We start from the raw sequence: 13,490 nt of genomic DNA on the forward strand, positions 1-13,490 counted from the left end.
AAACATCTCATCATCAGATCTTACAGATTTGGAATTAGAATGACAAAAGAGGCATTTGAATGCTTTTGAGCATTTGGATGATTCAGCTAACTCATTTTATAGTTTGAATATATAGTGGTAAATAAAGCAGGAACAAAAGATTGAAATCCCAAACTGGAAGAAAATCACAAGAGACAAACAAAACATTTTAAGTTCAAGCACAATACTTAAATTTAATATCTCTAACATTTTCAGGGTTATATTTAATGATCATCATCATAACATAATTTTAATATGTAAATAGCATGTGTAAATTTTTATCAATTGTGCTACAGATTCCATTTTTCAAATAGGAATTTCAAATTTGATCAATTATATGGTACATTCTTTGTCTAATGATGGTCATTAAATATGACTAAAAACATTAGCGATATTGAATTGAAGTATTGTGCTGAACTTAAAATATTTTAGTTGCGTTAAAGTACCATTTTTTTTAATTCCTATTTAATATTTTTATTTATTACTTATCTTATTTTGTTTCCATTTTATCTTTTATTTTCTGCTACATGTTCAAATATTTAAATAATTTATCCCAATACTCCAAAGCTTTCAATCACTTCTTCAATGTACTAGTTTCAAATCTGTAGAAAGTGATGAAGGGATATTTGGTTCCAAAAATAATTTAACCCCAAATAAAATTTAGATGCATTTTATTTTAGCATTGGTTTTTCTTACTTCCTTTGGAGTCAGATAATCTGCTTAAAAGTATGAAAACATCATTCAAGAAAAATAAAATATCAATAAATCAGTAGATTTAATTTTATATAGTATTATACTATATAATATTATTCACTATCATTTCCATGTGAAACTATTATATAACCGTACTGTAAATAATTATATAAATAATAAATCTGATAAGAATGAATGTAAAATATTGGTTAACATGCTTTTCAAGTTGAAATATATTTCTAAACATAAATATCAATGAGAGATATGAAACATGCACAGCATATTGCAATCTAATTATGCACTTATTAAGAATGTTTAAAATATTAAAATATTTAGAATCTTTTTGTGAAAAGAAAACTGTAGTAAAATGCACTATTATTTAATTTGCACATTTTTAGTTATAATATTTTGTGCATAAAGAATAATTTAAGAGGCACATAGTCATTGATCAATAGGATTTGAATCTAAACATCTATACATTTTTTAGATAAAACTAAATTCTAAAATATATATTTAAACTGTAAAATTATGAAATTTTACACAATAAAATAAATACAGAAAAAGAGAACAAATATGTATAACAGTTATATAGGAATAAAGGTGATTGATTTTATACATTCTAAGCTAATACAACAATCATTACATCCAAAGTTCCTATCTTTAATTAAATGAAATAAAAATTTACAATATATCATAAATTCTAATCAAAATTTAAAAATTATCATCCTATCTATATACTTATATTTATAGTTTGGCAATTCAATATTCTTTGTAAAATTCTCACTACTGCACAATATAAACATGTAGATAATTTATATAAAAGTACAATAATATGTTATGTACAGCATATTGCAATCTATCTATAACACTTCAATACTTCTGTAGTTCTAAATTCATTGATACAATGATGTAAGATATTAAGCACTCATAACAATTCATAGAATGAATTACATGTTTTAAAATTAAATATTAACAACAATGTTTTGCCAGTAATTTGGAAACATACAGAATAGGTATAAAATAATAAGCAAATCAGTGATGCCCAAACTTTTTGATTGGCAGACCAAATTGTGCCTAAGTTGTAGGTAGGCAGATCATAAATATTTTGTAACTGGTATAATAAATGTTACTTCTGGATACTTTTTTGTGGGAGATGAAATTTCAGCAAAAAATTCAAAAAACGTCATAAAATCAAGCAAAAACAAAATGTTTAAATCTCCCAAAAATCGTTTTATCAATTAATACATTCATAAAATCAATATATTGTTTAGTTGTTTTAGCAGTGAACGTATTATTACCAAATGCTAAAATATTATCATAATTGATTTTAGATAAATCTTGAACACTTTTAAAAAGATTTCACAACACTGTTAATGTTATTATTCTTTGGTTTGTCATTTAATATATAAATATTTTGGTTGTATTCCTTTCCTTTCTATTTACTGTTTGCTAGTTACCTTTCTGTTTACTTTTCCTAATTTCCAGTCCTTTTACTTTTCCACTTTCTTTACAAATTACCTTTCTGTTTTGTTCATTCCTTTCCAATTTCTTTTCTGGTTACATGTTTCCTTTTACTTTTTTAAAAATATATAAAGATTTAGAAAGACTTCTTGAGTATTTCAGGCTATGGGATTTTGAAAACAAAAGTAAAAAGGAATTTGTCGAAATGTATAAAGTCATTGTAAGAACAATCGACAATTACATTAAAAAGCATAATATTCATTATGAAAAACGTGTGTTTGGTGTTAATATTCCAAGAGATAAACGTGGAAGATATTCATTAAGCAGCAACACTGTTCATGACCCTAAGGGTATTTTCACTAGATTATCTACTCAAGGTCCAGATGATATTTTAAATGAGCATAGTAAACAGAGGCATGACAAAATAAGCTCTTTGGATGCTAAGAAAACACAAATCAATAAGAACTTTAATAATAACCTTTCAGATTTTAAGAACCCAAAGATAGATTTAAACTTGTTAAACAGCGTCACTGCTCAAGACCCAATACGGTTATCAAAGCCATCAAAACAACAAACAGTCTAACTTATCCAGAAAAGATAAAGTGGATTCAGGCTGCTGTGAAAATGTAGACCTTTAGTCCAAAAATGTTCCGTGTTAAGCTGTAGGGATAATTATAAAAAACAATAAAACATTTTCTACTTTAGTTGAAGAAACCGAAGGATCCTTTAATAAAGCTAAAGAAAGAAAATATAACAGCAATATTGTAAAAATATATTAATAAAACTATTAAAGATATTGAAGGACATTTCAGGTCTTGAGCAGCTTCTAAAAAAGAAATCCATACTTGTATTGAAAGAATAATTTAAAAAATATGAAAACCATACTAAAAAGGGCACTAATTTAGAAATAAAATGCTATGCACTCTAGAAACTAAGGTTAAATGGAGATGTTAACCAACACTTGTATTTTGTTGTTGTTGGTGTTCACAAATTCCGGTTAGCCCGTTAAATACCAGAGAAAGGATGTTTAGTTTTATCTCCGTTTATGGCAGCATTTAGTACTAGCTGGAGATGGAAAGACAACATCATGACTTTGGACCCAGTTGCTGGTAAATAGCGATTAAATTCAACTAAATGGAGGGATGGTATTACATGCCCTAAAAGTATTAGTGAATAGTAACTATTCTCATCATTCCACTTACTCAGTCATTTGGTATCTTGTTTTCTTATTGACAATTGTATCCCTACAAAATTTATTTCATTGCAGGGATACAATTGAGATCATCTCACAACTGAAGATGGCAGGAAAAGCTTCTGGTGACACAGTAAGTAGAATTGGTTTCTCATGTTTTGTGATGTTCCTTGATCAACTTGTAGATAATTAATTAATAACTTTGCAAAATTTGTAGGGTTGCACCTTGAAGGCATCTATGACAGTAAGCTTCAAAGACATATTAGAGGCTGACAGCTTTGTGGACAAACATCTTCTGATAGAGGCTCTTTTTTCTCATCGTGATGATCACCACACCAAGGCAGTTTGGGAAATTGGTCAACTTGGATATGCTACATTTATTCTTGGAGTTGGAGATAGATGTTGATGGAAAGGAGAAAGCAGATGGACTCAAAATGCACCACAAACTTTTCAAGAAGAAGACATTGAAGATCACAGAGAAACAAGATATTGTGAACATGCATTTTGGAAAGTATCCCGTGACGTTTGTTAGCTTCTACACCTCCTCTCCTGTCCGCAGTGAAGTAGAAGCACTGACAGCCTGTAGAAAGACGAAACATAAGGTCTACAAAATGCACAGCTACCTCTACAAACATGACACTGAAAAAAAATTAAAAGACTATGAGAAAAAGAAATGCCAGCAATAGAGTGTGGATCCTGCCTATGAGAGCTTTGAGAAGTGTCATGTTGTCTCAGCTTTGAAAGAGTTGTCCAAAAGGCACAACTTTGGAAATGAAAAGCCACAGTTGTCCCTGATTATGGGACAGCATTAAAATAAGCATTTTACCATCTCTTTTATTAGAAGACGAGTAGGTGGCTATTATGGATGAACTGAAAGTTGAGCCGAACGAGAACATAGAAAAATGCATAGCCAAGTGGTTTAAGGAGCACAAGGATGCCGGAACACAGCTGCTTGAGAAGTCCATGACTCTTTAATAGAACTTGATTATTTTGGATTTCAGCTGCGGCTCTTTAGAGAGCATGTTTATTGAGCTGAGTAAGTGTATTTTTTGTGATTTAGAATCTAATACTATACTATCCTCAGTTGTTTCTGCTTAACAAGTAGTTAATCCTTAAAAATGTCAAAGTTATTAGAAAAACCAACTTAGTTTCCATTATTGCCAGTGTCAGTTATTCCAAATTCCTGTCTTTCTCCCCTGTTCTTTTGTACTTCATAAATAAAAATGGTTAGAAGCTAAAAATTTGTAGTTTTGAGCATCCAATTTCATTTACAAATTCTTTCGTCGTCCTGAATTTTCAGACATATTTTAATTTAAAGCTCACATGTCAGAGTCCAAGTCTTAGAAATCCTCGGGCACGGATCAGTACTGGCTTTTTATCAGGTACATTTGCTTTGTGTGTATATATATATATATATATACGTACACACATATATACATGTATATATATATATATATATGATTAGCATTTTTTTACGACATGTAGCGTAGTGAGTGTGCTAGAAAAAAAGAACTTAATATTTAATGGTTCTATCATGAATGACTTTTTTATCAGCTTTGCCACAGTATTTCTTTTTGCAATTACACCAGAGGTGCTAAAAATCCAAAGAATTCGAAGGATTCTTGAACAAAGTTAAAGGGGTTGTTTTTGATGGCTTTAGTGGCTTTTTTAATTTCCCACATAGGGAGTGTCCAGAAATATTATCGATATTTCATGGTAAAAAATGTTGTGGGATATTAAAAACTCAATAAAAGTAGAAAAAAACTCTCAAAAATGGGTAAAAAGATTTTAAAATTTTAGCCTTTTTCGTGAAAATTTATCTCCCATTGAGGTAGTACCCAGAAATGCAAACGTGTTTTTTGTGACGAGAGATGGTGTTTTAGCCTTTTTTCATGGTTTTGATGGTTTGTTGTTGTGTGTTTTTTCTGGTTTTTTTGTGCTTTTTGATGGTGTTTTTTTTTGGTGAAAATTTATCTCCCACTGAGGTAGTATCCAGAAATGTCATTGATTTTGGGAGATTTAAAAAAATGGTCTTTTTGTTTCATTTTTAGAGGTTTTTTTGAATTTTTTGCTGTTTTTTTAGGTGGCTTTTTCTGAAATTTCATCTCCCACAAAAAAGTATCCAGAAGTAACATTTATTATACTACTTTTGTATATTCCATATATACAAAAAGTAAGACTACTTCTATCATAAGGGATGTCAAAATGATTACAAGCCAGATTAACATATGCCGAAGGCTGGATTTGGCCTGGGACAATAGTTTGGTCACCATTGGAGTAAATTATTAAAAGCTTAGATAAATTATTTAGAATCTTTACTACATGACTAATTACTATCCACTTTTATAATGCTTATTATATTAATGAAATACCACAAAGCCACTACATACTTAAACTAGTTTATTAAATTTTCCACTCTTAAGTAGCTTAGACAATTTTGTCTTTGTCAGAAACAATTAAAATGTAAAACTATTAAATTTTTTGCACTTATAATTTTAATATATAATAATTTTATCTGGAGAAACAGAAAAAAGAAAACAAAATAAAATTTATTTTCTTCTTTTATGTTAATATTTCTAAATCATATATATTTAAATATGACCAGGACTATGAAAGCTTGGTTAATATGAGAAAAGAAGTTTTTGGGTTTACATGTGGTGGCCTCCATCAAATTTAACTGATCCTTTGTCCTCTTCCTATCTTGTTGTCATAATTGTATTCTGTAAAAAATATCAGTAATTTTTTTATTACAAAACAGATATATATATAATAACAGCATGAGAGAAAATAATATATATTTCTTTTTTCCTGTGGTTTTTCCAAACATTCTTGCTTGTTAATGTTCATTTCTTAATTTTTACACTTTTTATTCCTCATCATTAGATAAAAATTGTGATGCAGCAATTGGTTTGTTAAGTTTTGTTGCAGAGATCATTTCAATTCCTACAGAATTCACTGAAAACTCAATATTTGTATATTAACACATTAACCACTTTACATAATCCAGGTCACATGTCATGTGCAGACATTTTAAAAGCATTATTAGTGTCAAATATTAATAAATACAACAAAAAATTCTTATATTTTGATATCCCTACAATCTGCATCTCATAATATTGTACTAAATAGTAAAGAATTTCATCATTTCAAAAACAAATCAATACCTTTTTTTCTGATCATGTATGTGTAGTAGCTTGTATGATAATATTAATTCCTAGTTAAAGATTTTTTGTTTTTGTAATACAAAAATAATAATAATAATAATAATAATAATAGCAAAAGTATAATAAATAAAATTTGTAAACTATATATATATATAGTTAGTTTACAAATTTTATATTTTATCATTATATATATATAGTAATAATAAAAAGTATTACAATTGTAAAAAGAAAGCTAATATAATATAAATATTCCAGATTTCTTATCAGTTATTAAAACATTCAAAAAAAGAAAAGTGATCAAGTAATTCTCATTAAAGTCTTGGAAATTCTGCAATTTTTTTACACATGAAAACTCTAATATTTTTCCTTATCTATTTCATGCTTTAAATTATTTAATTATCTCAAATAACTAATTGGTAGAGACATGCAAGGCTTATCAAACTGTAATGGAGTCACATAATCGAGATCACATCAAGGAAAGAAGACAAATTTTATTTGTGCATTGCATCCTACAAATAAAATTAGTCTTCTTTTCTTAATGTTATCTCGATTACGCAAGCAAACGATTTTTTGCGTTTTTGCAATAATTTTTGTGAAGAGTGTATTCGCATTTTTACTAAATGCTCACCCTCTAATGTTTAAAAACTGGGTCATTTCAATCATTCTTGTGTATTGTCAGGAGTAAAGATGAATAGCAGTAGGAAAAGCAAAGCTTTTGAATTGAATTCCAAAATAACATGGGAGCCTGATATAAGTTTTAATCCATTCCCACATGAAAACAGATGATTATTTGGAAATCAGAATTCAGAGAAACTCATAAATGTGATCGAGTTTGGATTCGACTGTTTTGAACTGGCAGGAAGGTTCCTGATTGTCCAGCTTTACGTGAACAGAATTATGTTGTCGATTTTACAAGATTTTTCCTTAAAGTTTAAAATGCCAGTAATTTTTGTGGGACATTGTGTGTATTTATGTGCATTTGATATTTTATTCGTAGTTAAACAAAATAAAATTAGAATTGTATTAATAAATCTAATTTTCTTTATTTTGATCTTTAAAGTCATACCTCGTCCTATATGCGAGATCGTCTTATACGTGAGTAAATACAGTAATTAATCATTCAAGATGATAATCAGCTTTTCAATAATTTTCAACAATTTTCTAAATATTTGGCTAGTAATAATAATAAAATCGACTTCTGTTCACTTTGTCATTAATGTAAACTTATTTTATTGAAATAAAAAAATAAATAAAATTCATTTCCTGTAAATATTATGAAATAAATAAATGTATTTAAAATTATTTTAAATACATTTCATTAATAAAATCAATATCCTAAAGTAATTAATTTATATCTTTCATATAAAAAATATATTTCATTTATACAGGGTGTTCAGAAAGTCACTGTGCACTTTTTTAATCATATTTTTGCATTATTTCAAAAGATGTATGGCCTCCATGCTCACCAGATGTAAATCCACCAGACTTTTATTTATGGGGAGCAACAAAATCTGCAGCGTATTGAGATCATCTGCACATGCTAGATGACAGCATTCATTCAGTCTATTTCAAGCAAGCAACTGATAGAGGTGTTTAGAAACAAAAGAAGGATCCAAGCCTGTATTGATGCTAATGGAAGTCACTTTCAACATTGTCATTCATATTTATCTTCTGTATTCTATATTGAAACATGTCTGTTAATAAATATATAAGTGCGCAGTGACTTTCTGAACACCCTGTACATGCAACTACATGGAGAAGACTATTTCTTTATCATAAATATAATTGGAGAATTGATGAAATATATAAATATCCTCTATAAAAATATATCAATAAATTTTCTATAAATTAAATAATTGATATTTTTATATATATATAAAAAAAAATTCATATTTCAAGTCCTTTCTTAACACACTTTTGCAAAGTTATGTTAAATAAATAAAAGTTATAATTATTCAGAAATGAATAAAATGAAATCAAATCAAAATAAATTAAAACAGGAAATTATAAACTTACTGAATAAAAATTTAATTTGGTTTCCAGAATTAAGTGTTTCTCCCCTTATTAATGACTTGAAACCATGTCGCGCTTGATTCTTGTTGACTACGAACACAATATAGTGCTTTCGACGATCACTTGGCCTGTTATTTAGTTCAACTAAATAACAGGCAGAAGAAAAGCCAAGTGATCGTCGAAAACACTATTGTGTTCGTAGTCAACATTTCTCCCCTTATCATTATATATATATATATATATAAAGATTATATTGATAGATATGTTTTATTGTTAACATATCTTATTAACACTGCTCATATGAATGCAGCATGGCAATAAACTTTTTTAAACCTTTGAAACATCAATACCACTTATAAAAAAAATAAACAAAACCAAAAATAATTTTTAAAATTTTATTTATTTCCTGTGGAATCCACTTATTGTAATCACTTTGGGACTTGCCAAAACTGATTAATAAATAATACCACAAATTAGTAAAAATTCTATTTTTATTAACATTGGCATTAAAACATGTTAAGACAATTGAAAAATATAATAAATAAATTTTCAAGTTATACAATTACAACTATAATTATTATTATAACTTACATATTTTAGGACACGTAAATTATGATAACATTATCCATGATTACAATAAACAGATTCTGCTGTATATTGATTAACCATTATATTTTCATAACGTTTTCACATCATTATTTATACTAAAACTTATTAAAGAATTTCCTAATATATTTTCTTTATTTTAAATTGGTCTGATTTGTTTCAATTAATTCTAAATACAGTGTTTTGGAATATATCTTTACTATTCATTTATTTTATTTCAAAATGGTAGAAAAAAAGCAAAATGATAGATTTTGTTTTTAATCTGAATCTATTAATATTAACAAATTTCTCTGTAACAGTTCTTACAACTGCTTCCCTAAGAATGATACCAATTGAAATCATATGTTAATGGTATATGATTTCCAGTGATATAATATCAGTTATCAAGTATTGTCATATCATATATCCTGACATCAAGTTCTATTTGGCAAATGATATGACTTGATGTCAGTTGTCAGGAAACGATATGACATAAGAACAAGTGATTTAACTTGATGCTATCTGTTAAAATATTTTCTGTTTTCAATTTCCAAACCTGTGACATAAAATGATTGAAATTATTTGATATCATCTTATCATCTAGTATCATTTGACATCATGTCTAGAAGTTTTTGAAAATATCTTAAAAAATATTTTATTGTTAAAGATTTCTTGACTTCTATAAAATTGTTTAACAGTGCCTTGTTTTTAATAGCAGAATAGACATGTCAGTTACATGAAATACAGTGATCTTCAATCAATAGCTAAAGTCACTCATATCATTCTCAAAAAAATTTTACTTCTGAATTAGTAACAAATAATCATATAGCCAATTGACAGTACTTGATATCATTTAACATCAATTGAAAAAACAGTTTTCAGTAACCATCTCATATTTTGTTCATGTCATTGGAAACTGTCCAAAAATCATTTCATGATTTTCAAATAGTTTTCAATGACATGAAATGATCAAGTAATATCATTCAGTCATTTGAAATCAGTTCATCGGTTGATATAAACTGGTATCATGCCACACTTTGAAATTTGTCATTTGAAACTGTCAAAAAATTATTTCAAATATATTATCACTTGATATTTAAAAATGATGGAATATATTTACTAGGGTAGTTATAATTAGATTATTCAGCATACATTATAGAATTTTAACTCTATGTATTTATAATTATCATATTTCATTATGCCATTTAATATTAGTTAATGGAAATGAAAGACTGAAATCATTATAAATGGAACTATAAATCATTTACTGATAAAATATAATTCTTTAAAATACTGAGACAATTGAATAATTATGGTATTTTAATGGAACATATTTAAATATTTTAAAATCAATTCTTTTCTTTGTGAAATACACAAAAAGATATTTATCAAATTTATAAAATAAATGTATAATAAGATGTATTTAAAAATTATAAATAAATCTCATTTAAACTAATTGACAAAAGCTGACATTTATTTCGCTTTACTCTTCAAAAAAATAATCTCTTGTAATTTATATCTTTATTTTAGTTTTAGTGATCTCTTAAATGAAATTTATTCATTAAGAGAATTTATTCATTAGTTTTTTCTGAGTATTTCTGTTTAACTTCACTGAAAAAATATCCCATTTACAAAAATTAATTACTTAAAATAATAACTAATTTTGTGCTGAATGACTTTTCACAGTTGATCTGTTGAAAGTATATTAATTCAGCAGATTATGTACAGTAGCTAGTTCATCCTTGTTAATTATTTTTGTGCATTATAACAGCTTTTAACAAAATCTAAGATATTTAAAAAACAATCAATATCATCCAAATATTTCTTATTGAAATAAACATGTGCAACACATGATAAATATCTGATCAATTAACAAACAGTTCAGTTGTTAAATTAAATTTTGTCTTCAATTGGTAAAAAATTATTCTAGTTTAATCAATATAAAATTATAAAAATAATAATTATAATTTATCAAAAGCATTTTAATGCTAAAAGTAATAATATAATAGAAATGACTTTCATATTTTAATTAAGAAGAAAACTAAACACCTAAAAATTGAAGTTTATAAATTTTGATAATTAAAATTAATAATGTATCTTCGAAACTTCACAAAAATTGAATATTTGAATATTGAATATTACAAATTAATATATTAATATATATATATTTATTTCACATTATTTTTAAAAACTGATATATTCTAGGAAACATTTCTTAGATACATTGGTTTTTAAGACTAACAAAATATAATTCCTGGAGACTAACTCATTAACATGTTTAATTTGTAACTATACCTTTACAAAAAGAAAATTTACTTTTAGATTAACTAAGTAGAATTAAAAAAGAAATCATTAAATATAAAATTAAAGACATGTTTTTAAATAGTGAATGTCATACTGAACTGGAAAAATGAACTACAAAAAAAGATCATCAAATTGAATAGCTAACAAATGAAATTTCTGTATTATTTTTTCATTTAATATCAAACGTTTAAAAATTTTTCAATTTACATTAAAATATGAACATACATATGAAATTCCAGTTGGTTTGTCATGCATCTATAAAAGTATTTCTTTTTGCAAGCATCTGCAATCCTGTTTTGATTACACAGCATAAGCATTATAAAACAAGATTGCAAGTACTTTCATAATCCCTTTCTTTATATTAGAATAGAATTAATTTGGATATGAATACACATTTAGAGGTATTTTTAGGATGACGAATATTATCCACAATATTTGTAACTTATAAGTGAAATGGAATAAATGATTTTTACAAATTTTAAAAGCACTTTAAAATAAATTTATGATTTATTAATTCCCAATGTATTTATCAGATCATTACTTACAATAATGTGAAAATGTTTCTTCAACCAATTATTCAGAAAAAATTTCTATCATTTAGAAAAATAATAACTATTTTTATATTTCAATACATAACATTTTTAATTATAGATGAATAAGGCCAAATGATCTGTCAGATTATAAGTGGACAATCTGCCAGATTATGGCAGATTTTTGGCTTCAATCAAAAATATTTGTATAAATACATAATATAATAGATTTTAATAGAATTATATGCAAGTATCTAATGATAATTAAGAATATATTTCATCATTCACACACAATTAAAAAGTATAAGAAGATAGTTTAATATTGTAATATTTTTGTGCAAAACAGATTTTGTACAGAATTATTTGATATGCTTTAGTTTACATACCATAGAAGAATAAAGTCCTTAATTCTTATTTTGAAACAAAACATACAGGATTAACTATTTAAAATTCAATTTAACTTTATTTACTGACAAAATATTATATTGTTTTAAAATAAATTTAATTAATAATTTTCTGAATAGAACTGAAAATTTATTTAATTAATAACTATGTTTAGTAAGAATTATTTTAGGCTGATTATTTTGATGATTGTAATCAACAAAACTAAGTTTTTAAATGAAAATTTAAAATAATGCTATGAAAAAAGTTTCAAAAAATTTCTAATAAATATGAATTACAGTATTATATTTTCAATGATTTTGTTGTTTAAATTCTTTTATTAAAATATTTATTAGTTACAAAGTAAAACATTTAAAATTTATTCTATTTGCACATTAAAAAAATATATATTTTAAGAATTTGATTAATACACTACAATATCTTTTTATAAAAGTTTTAAATAAAAGTTAAGTCTTTTTTTGATGTTTCCACAAATTTTATTTCTAAAAAATGTTTTTATTTTTTTATTACTTAAATGGAAAATGTAAAAATTTTAATGAAATCTTTTATCATCAAAATAAGTTTATTTGAAACATAATATATGTAAATTTTTCTTTGATATAATTTTTATTCATGGATTAATTCTGTTGACAGATATTAATAATTCATATTTTCAAAAGTTATAAATCAGTTTAGAATCTTTATATAGTTGTCTTGTTAAACTTTTTTGTGTAATTTCTTAAATACAGAAAACATTTCAAGAAGGAACTTTTTTCAAGATAGTTATTTTCAAGTTTGGAAACACAACAAAATGTAGTACACAAAAAAGTTTATAATTCATTTTTCAATTTCAAATTTAAAAAAATAAAACTATGAAGCATCTTATAAAATATAAATTTAATGAATTCTTAAACATTTCAATTATATTACACATTATTATTCAAGGAATACCTATTTTTTGACAATAAATTTGCACAGTTCATTTCACAAATTTCAGAACAACCATACGATTATGTAAAGAAGTTAACATTTGTTATAAAAAATAATGCACTATATTAACTTGGAAAAATTTATATTTATTATGCTTCTAGTTTTTTATATTTTGAAAATGTGCTGTTCTAAAATATTTATTATTTAAAAAATAAAACA

This window comes from Centruroides vittatus, unplaced genomic scaffold (assembly GCF_030686945.1).
Source record: "Centruroides vittatus isolate TY-2023 unplaced genomic scaffold, ASM3068694v2 contig_874, whole genome shotgun sequence".
In the NCBI taxonomy this organism is placed as follows: Eukaryota; Metazoa; Arthropoda; class Arachnida; order Scorpiones; family Buthidae; genus Centruroides; species Centruroides vittatus.